Source organism: Protobothrops mucrosquamatus, unplaced genomic scaffold (genome assembly GCF_001527695.2).
Source record: "Protobothrops mucrosquamatus isolate PMUCROS unplaced genomic scaffold, P.Mucros_1.0 scaffold2083, whole genome shotgun sequence".
Taxonomy (NCBI): Eukaryota; Metazoa; Chordata; class Lepidosauria; order Squamata; family Viperidae; genus Protobothrops; species Protobothrops mucrosquamatus.
This window is the reverse complement of record NW_015388186.1, coordinates 71,751-88,343: the sequence shown is the minus strand read 5'-3', so window position 1 is coordinate 88,343 and position 16,593 is coordinate 71,751.

The following is a 16,593-nucleotide window of genomic DNA, read 5'->3' as shown; positions in this document are numbered from 1 at the left end:
TAAAAGTGTCCTGTCCAATAATGATTAAGGATAGCATTTTAATAAAAATAACTGCCTAGATTAGAAGAGAAATGCTGTACATTATGGTGTTAACCATTGTTGTAAGCAATCACGTTAGAATTAAGGCAGCGATGACAACATAGCAAGTTCTTACATTTTAAAACTTAAATAGGATGGTCTGGGAATCTAATGCTAAAAATTGAGTTGCAGGTTTTGGTTTGAAACCATGAGTACTTACCGTGCAGCCTGCTGAAGCCACAAATGAGTGAAATCAAGCCACAGCATGTCTACAGCAGGTGAAGAAAGCAAAGAAGCAGGCCTTCTCAGTCCCACTGTTCTCTGTGGAGCTCACCTGATTCTGCCCTAGGCAGAATTCAGTAAACAACAGCTGGGACTGCACAGCTGCAAAGAACTGTCACAGCAGCTGGGCCCCAAGAGAGTGTTTTCATATAATAACCATTAAAATATTAGTGGCCCCTTAATAATAATATGCTCACTATATGTTTACAGCAAAGACTCCTATTTGGTAAATTTACAGCTTTTACCCTTCCTAGATTCTCCTCTTTCCAACTTTAGTCAAAATATTCTAGTGGCATATAAAGCCTGTTTATTTTTCTCTCCTCCTATACAACCCCATATTTTCTAAGATAGAGGTGGGGAACTATAACCCCTTTATGACTTGTGAACTTCAATTCCCAGAATTCCTGAGCCAGCATGGCTGATACAGGAATTCTGGGAGCTGAAGTCCACAAGTCATAAAAGGGCCATAGTTTCCCACCCCTGCTCTAAGGCCTTGGCCTAGGAGTGCCTGGGCCTTATTCGCTGGATGTTGGATGATATTACTGGAATGTTTTATCTGCTGGATTCACCATCTTGTTCCTTTTCTCTTTTTCCAGTTTTAGAGTTTTAAAACTGTGATATTGTTCTTATCTTGCTTAGTGCATTGTGAGCTACCCAGAGTTGCTTGGAGTTGAGTGGCATAAAATTGAATAAATAAATAAATGTTTATTTAACTTTAAGCCCACTAAGATATGTACTTAACTTTCATGCTCATGCCTATGTAAGAATCAAACTAAATTCAAGCAAAGGCATAAGTAAAACACACTATGCAAGCTACAGTAATTCCTCTTTTGTTTACTGCTTCCTTTCCAATGTAATCCTAGCCTTCACAAAGTATTTGAACACAGCAGCTAGTTCCAGATCTGGCATCTTTCTCTTTAAGTCATTCCATAGATACAGAAATACTATGAGATCTTTCCTCTCATGTAATTTACTGGCAGTGACATATGTCTCTCTTCAAAAATGTTTATTCTCCTTATGCTTCATTGAAATAACTTACTGGAATGTCATAAAAAAGCAGACACTTAATTTCCTACTATACATATGCACATGCTATGCATATATACCTATCTGCAAGCCACTCTTTAAAGGGCCAAACAGAGCAAAATCAGCTAATGTGCTATCAGGGTTGATTTATACATTAAAAAGCAACAAGCTGAGCTTTGCCACTGAACATTTTTAACAGCAGTCGCAAATTCAGTTTTGCTGTCTGTACTTACACAGCGCACATATTTTGAAATCCTGCTTACAATATTTATATTTTATCTCTGACAGTGTATTATACTTAAATATGTAACATTAGGACAGTCATAAATTACAGTAACATACAGTCTGATTTAATTATTTTGTAGCACTTTTCTTTGTGTGTGTGCACTTTTGTTATTTATGTATGTATTTAAAATATTTATATGCTTCTGTTCATGCAAACGTCTCTGGGGGGGTTGCGTAACTGTACATTAGTTCATTCAATGTAATACAGTATATAAAAATGACTAGTGTGTTTGTGTGGCCTTTTAAAGCCTGAAATACAGGGAAAATAATGGAGTAAATGATTTCATAAACAAATTTATTATGTTACTTTGATATGTCAAGTGCAAGAGAGTCTGTCTGAGTTCTGTGATGCGATTCTTTAGAATGATACCAAATAAGCAATCTCCAGTCCTGTCCTTCATAAATCCCACATTTTAGGTCTGTTTAAATTTTCTAAATCTATAGTATACAGTGTAGTTTCAGTATAAGAAATCTGCTCACGAAAACAGCTGGTAACACACATGTAGATATGCTACTTGGTTCACATTTAGCAATACAAAGCAAACTGATGGCTGCATGGAAATGGCCCCGTATAAGCCCCAGAGGCAATATGTTGTTGAAAATCTTGCTGCAAATCAATTACAAGTTGCCCTTGACTTACAACCATTCATTTGGTTACAACAGTTACAACAGCACTGAAAAAAATGACTTATGACTGGTTCTCACACTTACAACTGTTGCAGCATCCCTACAGTCACATGATCAAAATTTGGATGCTCGGCCAACTGGTATATTTATATACAATGGTTGCAGCATCCTAGGCTTGTGTGATCGCCATTTGCCACCTTCCCAGCCAGCTTATGACTAACAAAGTCAATGGGGGAACCAGAATTCACTTAATGAGCATATGATTCACTTAACTATGGCAATAAGGGTCATAGCATCGAATGCAACTCACCTAACACTTGGTTTAGTAGTGGAAATTCTGGCCTCAATTGTAGTAAAAAATCGACGATTACCGGTAGCAGAACGTTAACCCATGTCAGTTTGTAGCTTCTCAGAAATATCTGGGAAGGACTAGCTCTGGAGCATTGTCCAGTTCAGCAGAGATAATCCCATGCTTTTAAAATACCCCAATGGTTTGCATTTAAATTTTTCAGCAGCCCTTACGCTATGTTTTATGCAACATGTTTCCCCACACTGCTACTCTTCAGATGTATTGGAACTACAAGCTCCAGGATTCAATGTTGTGAATGGCTAGGGATTATGGTCCCAATATAACTAGAAAGCATCAGTTGTAAGACTATTCCTTACAATCCAAGATTCTAAATAGCCTAATGCTTTTTAAAAAACCAGCAGATACTCTTTTTCCCCCTCAAATCCCTTTCCACATTCTCTCCCCAAAAAAGTCATCCTTTTAAAACTGCATACACTATTAAAGGCTGAGAATAGGCAGCCTGTGTTTATTTTGATCCATGCCCTCTGAGACAATTTAGAATCTGAAGTGGGTTAAATGAAATATGAGTAAATGTAGGTTTCTTCTTCTTCTTGTGCCATATCCGTTATCGGACGTTGGCGACCATGTTGGCAATCCTGTTTTTATCAGCAGCCGCACGAAAAAGTGCTGCTGAGTTTTCCAAACCAGTCCCTTAGATTTTGAAGCCACAATGTTCTTCTTCTGCCTGGACCTCATTTGCCTTCAATCTTTCCCTGGAGGATTAAATGGAGTATGCTGTATTTTTCTGGGTGTCGCATCACATGTCCGAAATATTCTAATTTTTGTTTTTTAATTGTTTTGATGATTTCCCTTGGCTTTCCCAGGCGACTTATCACCTCCTCATTTCTGATCTTGTCAACCCAGCTTATACGTAACAGCCGCCTGTAAATCCACATTTCAAATGCTTCTAGTCTCTTCAGGTGGCCTTCTGTCAGGTAGGTTTAGGGCAGAAAAAGGAAGTGCTTTTTTACATAACCTTTAAGGAATAATACAATTTTCAAGGTACAATCCAAATCATCTTGCTAAGATATAAGCCAAATTGAACACAGTATGAATAACTTCAGAACTGGGGTGGTAGCAGATTCATAAATAAAAGAGAAGACCCCTGAAACAACGAGACAAGACCATTAAGCTTTGCAAGCTTTTCCATTCAGCACACCTGAATATAGAATTTTCAATGTTTCTCAGTCTCAGCAACTTAAATGCATGGACTTTAATTTCCAGAATTTCCCAGCCTTCATGGGAGTTGGAGTCTACACATCTTTGTGGGAAGTCAACGCCCCCCCCCGAGAAAGAAATAATTTTGGAAATATTTAAAAGGCAGAATATAATTCCCTAAAGGATTTTAAAGGCTGAACACTACCCCGCAAGTCTCTATCCCAAACAGAAACCAAGTTTGCAAAATGCAGATGATAAATCTTGTCAGAAAGACTGGAGTTAGGAAGAAAGATCCCTAGAATCAACAGCAAAAATCTAAGAGTCATCAGCCCCAGCCCCAGGGAAGCATGATATGACCCTTGGGACATAATAGGATTGACCCACCACCATCAGAATACCAGAAAGGCACACTCAGATTCAGGTCAAAGTTCATGCCACAGGAACAACTCCAAACAAAAGGCTCCAGAGGGTATAAAAACCCACTCGCTACATGTGCTCCCTCCCTCTTTTCTTCCAAAGCCATCTTTCTGTCTGGCTCTCCTCTTCAATAAAAAAACTACAACCTTCTAAAGCAGTTGCCATGTTGTTTATTCCTGGCTTGGACTGAACTATGATGAAGACTTTTCCTTCAACATCTTAAAGTGGCCAAGGTTGGGAAATGCTGATATCTATATTTTTCTTTTCCTTGATTTCCTGCTTCCCAGAGCACCCGACTGATTACTTTGGGAAAGCAAATACTTTTTATACAGGTTGGTCTGATCCAGCAAAGCAATTCTTAAGGACCATCTTTAATTTCAAATGCATTGGTTCATAGGATCCATCATATACACACAGTGTCAGAGGAGGAAGCCTGAAATAGATTTTTCTTCTGACAGTTATCAGTATTCTCTTTCTTTTTTCCCTCCCTGCTTGGACATTACTAGTGTCTACCTGTATCCTGCTTCCAATAGAAACGGTCAAAAGCTGGCAAATGGTGCCCTGGAGAATCAAGCCAGGTTCCCTTTGACCACCTGTAATATTTATTCTGCAGAATTGCTCCAAAGTCTAGCTGCCAGGGCCAATCATGCTAGCGAGGGGGCACTCCCCCTTCTCAAAATGCTCCAGTCCCATTGCTGGCACTTCCCTGTTCAGCAGGGATGCGGATTCTTCCTGCCTCTCCATTTGATCACACCTCGTTCTGCATCCCTTTGTATATAAATAGCCTTGCTTCTCTTTCACCGGCAAAGGGAATCTTCCTACCCACAACAAGACAGGGGTATCCCTCCTCCCTTCTCTTGCCTGCACACTGAATTTTCCCCCTCCCTCGTTGCGGTGGTGCAGATACTTTTTCCATCCCTTAGCTGCTGGGAGCTTCACTTACAGCACTTGCAGATCCCTGAGGTAGGGGTAAACAACAATGCTTTGCATGATAAAGACTTTCTTAAAAACTGCCAATTTGCTTAATATGCTGTAGCAGCTATTGGGGAGGGGGGAAGCCCCCCCTCCCTTGCATTCCTCCTTCTCCCCACACTGTTCATCTTAGCTGCCAGGTCACAATTCCCTGCTGCAGCTTCCAGGACCAGTTGCTAGGCAACCTTCCCCACTCCCTTTGCTGTGCAGCATGACTGCTACTGGGCCCCTTTTCAGAGAGCAGGCAGAAAAAAACATGGTTTCCTACTTATATGAAAGAATAGGCTACCTTAGCTTTATCTCTCCAGCCTGATTTATTCCAGACAGCCTTTCTTTAATTTTCTCATCTGTTGCCTCCGTTTATCATGCCTTTTTTTTTTTTTTTATTCTCCAGATGGAGACGAGTGCAGTGGAAGAAAATGTGATGAAAAGCATTTCTTCCTGCTCAGGTTATTGATGTGCAGCGTCTGCTCTATGATCTGTTCTGCCTTCTTGCAATATCTGATCAGATGGTTTTTTCCTTTAAGATCCATTTCGGTTTCATTTGCAAAAAATAAATAAAAATGTTCTCCTTAACCTACCTATACGCTTAATTTTACGAATGAGACATTTCCAGACAGATTTTTTAGATCTATGCCCCGCCCTTTCTCCAATGATATAGGGGCAACAACTTTGTAGGGCAGGAGGAGCTGAGAGGGAGCATCTGTCTCAAAATCCTAGTGAGATTTATGGCTAAATGCAGTCTGAATTTAGTTTTGGCTTGAGTTTTATTCTAATACTCTTGCAATGTAACGGCAAATACCAGTAGCTCCGGGTCAGTTTGTCGTAGCACTGGAATCCTCCAAATTTGTTTTTTGAGTCGCGCACATTTTTATTATCCTTCCCAGTGATCACAGATCAATGGAGCATTTCTGGGAGGGTTCCTTGGCAGGATTCTTCTGCGTTATTTTTTTTTTTTTGCTCTGTGCTGAGATGCCATCCTATCCAAGTATGCACAAAGCAGGCAAGGCAGAAAGTACAATCCCTGCCAGCCAATGAACTTTACTTCTCCAAAGCTCCTGTGCTGAAGGTGTTATGCTGCAGAATAATGAGATATCTGCATCTCCAAAAGCAAGCTTGGGAAATGTGACATGCTAGGAGCCTCTTTTGTGAGGATTGTTTATGAATCAATTCCGCAGTGCAAAGGCACTCAACAGATATTTAAACTCTTTCAGAACCCAAGAGATCTTGACTCACACAGTTACATAATGAAAAAGAGGTTGATAATAATATTTATAGCAGTTCTTGTTAATATTATTAGCGTACGCATCTTCTGCAGTTAATTTTCCTCTGACCACACTCTTCTGCCCTATCCCCACCCACCCTTTGTATGTATATATTGATAAATCACAGCAACACTTCATACTGCTGATGAAGCAGGCAGAGGTCTGCACAAAAATAAGCCTGAATACATTTATGTCTTTAAAGTGCCATAAAACTCACTGATGCTTCTTTGGCAAGTAGATTAATAGAGGCTATCCCTCTGCAAGCAGTAGATTTATTTAAACCACCATAGTAAGCAAGGTAAGGGATGCCTGGAGCAACGGCGGCCTATGAATAAGAAAAGCTTGTAAAGTTAAGTCTTATTAGTATTTTGCTTAATTTATCTATTGTGGCTGATATTTGTATTTAACTTATAGAACGCACTGTCATAAGGTGAGGCAATATTCCACAACAACCAAAACTTCTACTTTGTGTGGCAATATACTTAAGTCTCAGGTGCAAAAGAGTCTGTAAAGATGAGATAATATTCTGATATTCTGATAGTTTTTGTCTTACATAACCATTCAAAGTTATGATGGTATTGAAAAAGGTGACTTACAACCAGCCTCACACTTATGACTATCTCATTGTTTTCCATGGTTACATGATCAAAATTTGAGTGCTTGGCAACTGATACGTATTTACAATGGTTAAAGCATCCTGGGATCACATAATCATCATTTCCAATCTTTCCAGGGGGATTCCAACAAACAAAGTCAATAGGTGAAGTTGGATTTACTTAACTGTGTGATTCTCTTAAAGACTGCAGTATTCACTTAACAACTATAGCAAAAAAAAGTCTTAAAATTGGGTGCAATTCACTTAACAACTGCATCTCTTAGTTATGGAAGTTCTAGTCCCAATTGTAGTTGTAAGTTGAGGAGTACCTCTATTGAGACAGGATTCTGGTCATTATATGTTCATACTGATATACCTAACTGATAATGCTAGGAATTAAAACATGGCATCTGGTTTTTCATTGACTTATATCCATCTTCCCATATCCAACCCAAGGATACTTTGCCTTTTCTGGGCTACAATCAAAAAAGAGGTGAGTAGATCCTTGGACAAAACTGTACAGTAATTCATTGATTGATCACATTTCTACACTGCCCATATCACCTAAGTGAGTCTGGATGGTTTACATTAAAAACCTAAAAAGTGGTATAAAAGCAGAAACAGAAAAAGAAAGTTAAAAGAAAGTTAAGAACAAAGTTAAAATTAAGATAATAACATGTTTTTTTTAAAAAGGTGAAGGGAACGCCCTCATGTCACCAGCCGCCAAAAGAGTTGCATATCACTCTTACACACACACACACACACACACACACACACACACACACACACCCATGGCAATTGGCAGCCAGGTCTTAATATTCTTTCAGAAGGCCAGAAGAGTGGGGGCTGTGTCTCACTTCTAGGGATAAGATGTTTCAAAAGGCAGAAGTGACAGCAAAGAAGATTCTCTTCCTGGATCACCCCAATTGAAATTCTTTAACCAGTGAGATTTGCAACATACCCTCCCTGCTTGACCGAGTAAGTCGGGATGATGCATTTGGGATAAGAACATTCCTCAGGTAGTCTAGTCCCATGCCATGAAGAGCTTTAAAGGTGATAACCAACCCCTCAAATTGAATTCAGAAGCAAATTGGCACCCAATCCATCTTACATAGCTGTGGTATTTCATGAGTTTATTTCATGCATAATATGTAATCAGTATTATTTTATGTTATTATTTATTCCATTTGTATGGCTGCCCATCTTACCAAGTTACTCTGGGTGCCAAGCAACATTTTAAAAAATAAAAGCAGTTGCAATAATGCAATATACATGGCAGCCAAGAATAAATCACACATCATAATCACTAAATTAACCGAGAAACAGGTCCCAACGGGACAGTCAGATTCCCAGACATGGGCACAGAACTAGGTCTTTAGGGTCATACAAAAGGTCATCAGCCTTGGAGCCATCCTGACCTCCAGAGGGTGAATGTTCTATAAGGGAAGTGCTTCATCAGAAAAGTTGTGTCTTCTAGGCATCATCAACAGGCATTCTTTGGCCAATGGAATCAGAAACACGCGAATCCTGACCGGATCAGACAGAGAGGTCCTTCAAGTAATTGTTAATTGAAATTGTAACATAAACCTGAGTCAAGCTTGATTTGAAATGCCTGACAAACACATCCAAGAATTTTGCTGTTGATTTTTTCCAAGATATCTTAGTATTTTTGCTTTTGTCTGTTGCCTCCAGTTCTGGCATTTACTTCTGGTTTCCAGGCCAAGTGCTAACTGGGTCCAAGCCTGTTCAGTTTCCAAGCTCAGACAAAATCAGAAAGACACTTCTACTTGAGGAACCAATATTAAAATTTTAATTATAACCTCTAGTATTTAAGTTATGGGTGGAGGTGAATAATTATTTTGGAAATATAGTACAGGTAGTCCTGGACTTACAACAGTTCATTTAGTGACCGTTCGAAATTACAACAGCACTGAAAAAACTGACTTATGACCCCATTTCACACTTACGACCATTGCAGCATCTCCATCATCACGTGATCAAAATTAAGATGCTCGGCAACTAACTCATATTTATGACGATTGCGGTGTCCCAGGATCACGTGATTGCCTTTTGAGGATTTCTGACAAGCAAAGTCAATGGGGAAGCTACACTCACTTAACAATCTTGTTACTAACTTAACAACTGCAGTGATTCACTTAACAACCGTGGCAAGAAAGGTCATAAAGTGGGGCAAAATTCACTTAACAAAAGTTTGGGCTCAATCGAGGTTGTTAATCGAGGGCTGCCTGCATGAGATTCGTTTATTTTGTGGCATTTTTCAAACCTGGGAATGATGAAATTGGCTATCATATAATGGGTACATATATAGGGGAGGAGGCACAAATATACATTCAAAGTCCATAAAGTTGTTTTAAGAAGCTAAAGATTCTCCTCTGTTTTCTGGTAGTGTGGCATCTGGGTACCTTGTAACCAGGATTCAGTCATACCACAAGAAGCCATCATCTTTTAGCAGCCTCTTTAGATTGTTCCACAAGGGGTAGGACTGGAGATTGTGAAAAGAAAATGCTGCCTCCCTTGCCTTACCAGCCCTCTGTAACACCTCACTTGGAATTCCAGCACCATCAAGTACTAACTGTTTGTTCATCAGCATTTTTAGCAGTGCTGGATGAGTAATTCCATCTGGAGCTGTGGTTTAAGACTCTCAGGTGGCGCAGCACAAAGACCACCACACAGGATTCAGCAATGATTTTCTTCACACGGCAGCTCCTAAATTAGATGGCTGCAAGCGAATCTAAGTAGGTGGGGGAAAGAACAAAACCAGCAAAATTTAGCAAGGTTTACTCTACTTGGGAAACCTCTCCTTTGCTGCACATTTGGCTTCTGACTCCACACAGGATAATTTTTGTTAATTTGCACATTCGGAGTATGTTTCCAAAGCAGCCTGCACTTCTTTCAAACATCCCCCTTTTAAGAGTAAAGCACTGTGTTTTGTCTCTAAGAAATTGTGATGTTCTTCTTCGACTTAAACCCCTCCAGAATACAGTTTATGGCATCAGTGAGCAACAGTTCAATATTGCTTTGTCATTCATTGCTTTCTATTGGGTATTCAGACTAGGCATGCTATTTTTTTTAAAGCCCTGTTAATGTTTCTGTGCTCTGAAGTTCAACTTCTGGCAAGTAGAAATGCACACTTAGAAATACAGGTAGTCCCCAACTTATGACCCACAACTGTGCCCAACATTTCTGTTGCTAAGTGAGACCCTTGTTGAGTTTTGCCCCATTTTACAATCTTTCTTGCCACAGTTGTTAAGTGAATCACTGCACTTGCACAGTTGTTAAGTGAATCTGGCTTCCCCATTGACTGTGCTTGTCAGAAGGTTGCAAAAGCTGATCACATGACCCTGGGACACTGCAACCATCATAAATATGAGTCAGTTGCCAAGCGTCTGAATTTTGATCACGTGACCACGGGGATGCTGCAATGGTTGTAAGAATGAAAAATAGTAATAAGTCATTTTTTTCAGTCAGGTTATAACTTTGAACGGTCACTAAATTAACTGTCGTAGGTCGAGGACTACCTGTATACTGCTTTTGATTTTTAACCTAAAAGAATCATAGGGTATTGTGCTACTCTTGCTGAAAGATTTCTTAGAATATTTCCCCTACTTTCCCATCTTCTCTGTAAGCCTATTTAGATATTCGCCAACATTCCTTTAAGGACAAAAAGTTCAAATTGCTGCGTCATGCCTTTAAGTGATAAGCCATTCATCTGAAGCACACACACACACAAACACCTCAGTTTTTCGATTGCTAACACAGCAATCTGGAGGCCTTAGGCAGTTGACCTTTCCCGCCTTTTCTTATTCTCCTCTTGTTTCACAATTTGCTGACATAAGCATTACAAACACTGTCTTGTCAGGAGATTCAAAAATTAGAGCTATGTTTTTTAATTTTAATTTTTTTTAAAATCTATTTTCTTGGGTCATTTAGGCTGGGCTTACTAAAACTATTCTCCTATATAGCGTCACCTGAGTGTAAACTCCAGAGCACTTAATGGGCTATATTACCGAGCAAAGATGCATAGTTTATATTGTAAATCACCACGCAAAAACTGCTAGTTACACCCTACACCAGCTTTAATTAAGATACAAGAAATAGTGCAAAAACTGCATTAAGTGATAGGCAATGGCATTTCAGTGCTTTTTATTTTATGTATTTTAGCAATTTCAGGCATTTTAAGATTTATACATAAGTGAATAGCTGTTTTTTTAAAACATATGCAGGCATCCCAATGAATTATTATCTTATTAATACTGTAAATGGATTTGGGGTATAACATTTAAAGGATTTTATTGGTTTCCCATCAAAGATTCAAATTCAACTACTTTGAGTTAAAGGGGAAAAATTGGGGGCATTCAAATAATAATACTGTATCAGTGTCAAATACAGTATTTTAAATATGGTTTTCAAGATGCATTTGCCTGCCACACCATTGATTCTTCATTTTGTTTTCTGCCAGAATCCAATGAAGACATAACAATGGTTAGTCTATGAAGCCTGGCACCTATTCTCACTTCGCCCCTTACTTTCCCACATCATCAGGAGAGAGGCTTTGGACAGAGGTTCCTGACCCAAATCCAGTATGAAAAGTTGCAGAGTTTCTTAGGACTATTTCTGAGATACAAGGCTGCTCTTGTTCCTAATATTCACAGTCTGCATTGTTGGACTTAGGATGTTGTTTGTGCTTATTGGCAAATGATAACGGAATATTTATGACCACAATTGAACCCAAACTTTCTGTTGTTAAGCAAAACATTTGTTGAGTGAATTTTGACTCACTTTACGACCTTTATTGCCACAGTTGCTAAGTGAATCAATCACTGCAGTTGTTAAGTTAATGACACAGTTGTTAAGCACATCTGGCTTCCCCCGTTGACTTGTCAAAAGGTCACAAAAGGTGATCGTGTGACCATGGGGCAGTGCAACCGTCATAAATACGCATCAGTTACCAAACATCGGAATTTTGATCACATGACCATGGTGATGCTGCAACAGTCATAGCTCTGAAAAATGGACATAACTCACTTTTTTCAGTACCGTTGTAACTTTGAACAGTCTCTAAACAAACTGTTGTAAGTCGAGGAATACCTGTGGAGAATAAAATATGTTCTCATTGGTAGGAATCCATGACAAATTTACGTTTTGAGTTGTCGTGCGGGATCAGTCATATGATGGTGATTTATGCAAGCTGATCACTCTAAGCGCTTCTAAGAAATCCCTTGTTTCTTTGGGTAGGAAAATGCCATTTCAAGGCAGTAAATAAGGCAGGAAGAAGGATTTTGCTAGGATTTTTAGCTCCACTCCTCCGCTAGCCACTTTTGGTTCAGTCAGCCCTGCCCACATATCTGGAATGGATTAGAAAATAGTCAAGGAAGCCTAGACAAATTTCTGTTTTAAAATGGATTTTGAAGAGTTGAGACTGGTTGTCTTAAGGAATTCTTTATAAATAAAAAAAGTAAATAAAATAGTAAAAAATATATTTTGGCAATATTTACTTATTTAGCGTATGGCATATCATACATGGACTAGCAATATATATTAACATTTCACCTCGATCAATAAAACTCAATGAAATATAAATGATAAAAAGATCTATGTTCAAATGCCAAAGTCTAGGCCATTGAAGAGCAGCATTGTTTATATGGAAAAAAACAGATGCTGGACCGGTGTATGCCCTCATAGCTGGTCATGAGGTGATCTACAGTTTGATGCGGGACCCTGCAGTCACACTGAGGGGAGGATACAATGCCCTATTTATATAGAGAGTCCCGGCAGACACTGGGTGATGTATGATTCCTATTCAGGATTGTCCATTGCTGGTGTGGTAGTTCAAAGCTTGGCACCTTTTTTGTGGGGCCATTTATATGTCTTCATTTGGCTTTCTATGGGGAATCAATGTTAAAGTTGTTGACAGATGTTGTACAAGTGCCAGTGGGGGCTTCCTGGAGTTTTCTGGCTGATAAATGAGGAAGGTTGGTGTGCATTGGTAGCAGAGATTTTTCTGTATTCTCTCACTACTGTCTCTTGCCTGTGTAAAGCTGGCGGTGCTATATGGTTCAGAATAGGAAGCCAGCAAGTTGGAGTGGTTTTAATACATCCACTTATAGTCCTCATGGTGTTGTTAAGTCTGGTGTCTAACTTACTAGTATGGCAGCTATTAAGCCATATAGGGGCACAGTATTCCGCTGCTGAGTAGATCAGCCCTAGTGCTGATGACCTGTTTTTTATTGTTCCAGAATATGATCCATGAACATTTACAGCCAAATTGTGGAACCAGCATAAATTGAAATTAGCATCCTTTATCTAGCTTGGGGAACCTGTGACTTTCCCGCTATTACCGGATAATTAGAAAGCACCCTCATTTGTGGCCATAATGGGTAGATCTTCCACAAATTGTAGTTCAGCAACATCTCCAGTCCTCACTGTTTCTCATCTTCTAAATCATCCTTACTATTGATGGGCTTCTACTTTCTTTGACCACTAATCAGAAAGCAGGCAAATTTTCTCTCTAGTTAGAAGGGAGCATGCAGATGTGCAAATGCATTGTTGTTTAGTGCTTTTAAAATTATCCATGCAGAAATGAAAAGACTGAACCATGACTGCCATAGAAACACCTGTCCATACATTAATAATTACTTGGCCGTTCCTATGTAATTCTTGAAAATTGATCACCATGGAGAAAAACAGGTCCGTAGCTTGAAAAGCCAATTGGATAGCTCCGAGAAGTGCTTAGGCAGATGCAAATATTGAAGTCTCTTTTCAAGGGTGGCGCCCTGCCTCCTTTGACTGTGAACTATAAAGTTTCATTTCTGATCTGCTATGTAAGCCATCATTTGTCGCCTCACTTTATCCTTATCCTTCTTCTGCCCTTGCCTGCTTTGTTGTCAAAGCAACAGGAAACAGAGCTGTACAGAGGCACACAAGCATGCTAGTTTGTCTCTAACCAACCAGAAGCTGAAGGAAGTGCAGCTAAAAAATCAATAAGCTGTTTTGTTCACCAATATACTTCAGAGGCATGTTGTGGCATCACATCTACTTCCTGGATCTAACAGTGATGACTTCAAAATGAACTTCAGGCTCCATGCTGATTTTAAACCTTGCAGGTATTACACTTCTGTAGAAAAGTGATTTTGCCTTATAATTGAGTCTAGTCCCTGATCTATTTAATTTAAGGTGATCTATTTAGCATTTTTTCTCCAGGTCTCAAGTAGATTTTCCTAGATACAAGTGAAGATGCTAAGGATTGAATGGGGAACATTCTACAATCTATGTTCAGCTGTCATCATTTTGTTTCTTCACTTTTTAAAAATTCTGGTACCATTCAACTAGGAAGTATGCCATTTATATCAATACTAATTGTGTGAATGTGTGTGTGTGTGTGTGTATTACAAGCAAAGGGGACCAATTTAGTCTGCCACCTTGACATGGTGGTGTTCATCCCTTGTTGTGATCTATTACAGATCAGTCATTTTGGCCAGACCCATTATTTGTATTCAGAAAAGAAAACATGCATCTCTGCCCTTAATTCAAATAGCAGGGTATAGCGCAGTGATGGCGAACCTTTTAGAGACTGAGTGCCCAAAAAACGGCCCCACCCACACCCTGGCCTCCGCTCTGTGCCATCCACTCTGCCCCTCCCACCCTGCCCCAGCTCCGCCCCGGGTCCCACCTACTCCAACCCCATGCACCCGCAGGGCCACTCACCGCCTCCACGGCCAGCCGCAGATCCCCCAGGTGGCCCAGCAGAGCCATGGCGGCCATGCCCTCTGCTCATGCTCTGCAGCACCAACTGTGCGTGATGGGGCATGAGGGCGGAGTCTTGTCCCCACTGCCCAGCTGCCATGTCCTTGGCTGTGCTGCTCCGTGTGGGCCGGGCCCGGGCGCGACTCTCCTCCGGGGGGGCTATTGCGGAGGAGGGGGCCGCAGGGGGAGGCGGGACTGGGATGTGCCCACAGACAGGGCTCTGAGTGCCGCCTCTGGCACGCGTGCCATAGGTTCGCCACCACTGGTATAGCGCCTTCAGTCTTGATCAGAAACCTAGCCGAATGCAAACTATTAAAGTCTTCCTCTCCCAAGGTCTGTAAATCCTTCTGGACTTGTCATTTCCTTTTTTAAAAGCTATTTACCCATTGCTATACAGTATGTACAAAACAGGCTGTATTCAGTTTGGTAACATACATTTTGCCAGTTTGGAAACATACCATATTTTGAACTGCTTCATAATAACTTACTGGTTGAAAATCCTATTTAATTCCCATGTACCAGAAATAGAGATTAAAAAAAACCTATCAAGAAAATAGCATATATACAACAGGAGATAAACAAAGGAACATAACAGCGTCATTCCTCTAGAAAACCCCAGAGTATGCTCATGTTTCTCATACTCTGGTATTCAGAACCATATCATTTGTGATTTTGGAAAAAATAGTACGTCTAACTTTTCATGTTAGTCTTAATGAACTTCAGGAGACATTTTTAGAGAGCCATGCAAAGTACTTCCATTAAGAAGCACTAAAATTTACCTCTTACCCTTAATGCTTTACAATTTTGATTTTACAGCAAAACCGAAAAATATGTTTTCCAACCCCAATGAGAAAAAAGATTGTAAGTTTGTGCAGTTCTGCATTTTATATCCTAGTACCTGAAATAATAAATGGAGCTCCTATCATTATGCTCACAGTTGGCCAGCTAGTTTTGGGCTCTTTTTAAAAATAATTTATCAATGTTAATAATTGCTTAAATTGGGCCTATGCACTATTAGCTCCATCACCAGCTAGCTCCAAGTGGTCACTTTGGGAAGTCTGGGACTGGATCTTGGATTGAAAGTCTGTCTATAAGTGCACCATGGCATGGAGATAATAGGGATCACTCTGAGTTGAACTAGTTAAATTTTATCTCCTATACATCTGAATTAGACAAAGCCATCAAAGTTGTTCACTATGGTGATAAGCTTGGGAAGTAAGTTTGACCATTTGACTGCTTGAATGTGTCCTTTCTCTATCCTTAGCTTCATTGGATGACACTAGGTTTTAATATTATGAAACAAGCAATAAGCTCTTCATACTTCCATATTTATTAGTGAACCATTGTTAGATTAATAATAAAACATGTTTATTATTTAAATACCCACCCTCCACTTTTGCTTTCTTTGCTAACTCTTTTATGTCCTAAATACGGTATTCTAAATAACTTCATATGATCACCAAATACAGCCACTGTGTTCCTCACATTATTAATTAACAAATGAAAAGTGAGTATCAGCTTTTTTAGAAAATAGCACAAATTAAATACAAGATTATATTATCCATATTCTCATTTTTTTCTTTAGACAGCCATGTGACTGAGGAGAGATTGGAGAGGAGGAGAGGAGGAGAGAACTCTCCTGTTGTTGAACAAGTTTCAATCATCCTTTACAATATCAAATGGTAACATATTATCTCTACCATAAAGAATAGTGATAACCAAGAACTATCTAAAAATAGACTTTTGTCTCTACATCTTGACCAATTTGGTTATTGGTCTCTCTCTCTCTCTCTCTCTCTCTCTCTCTCTCTCTCTCTCTCTCTCTCTCTCTCTCT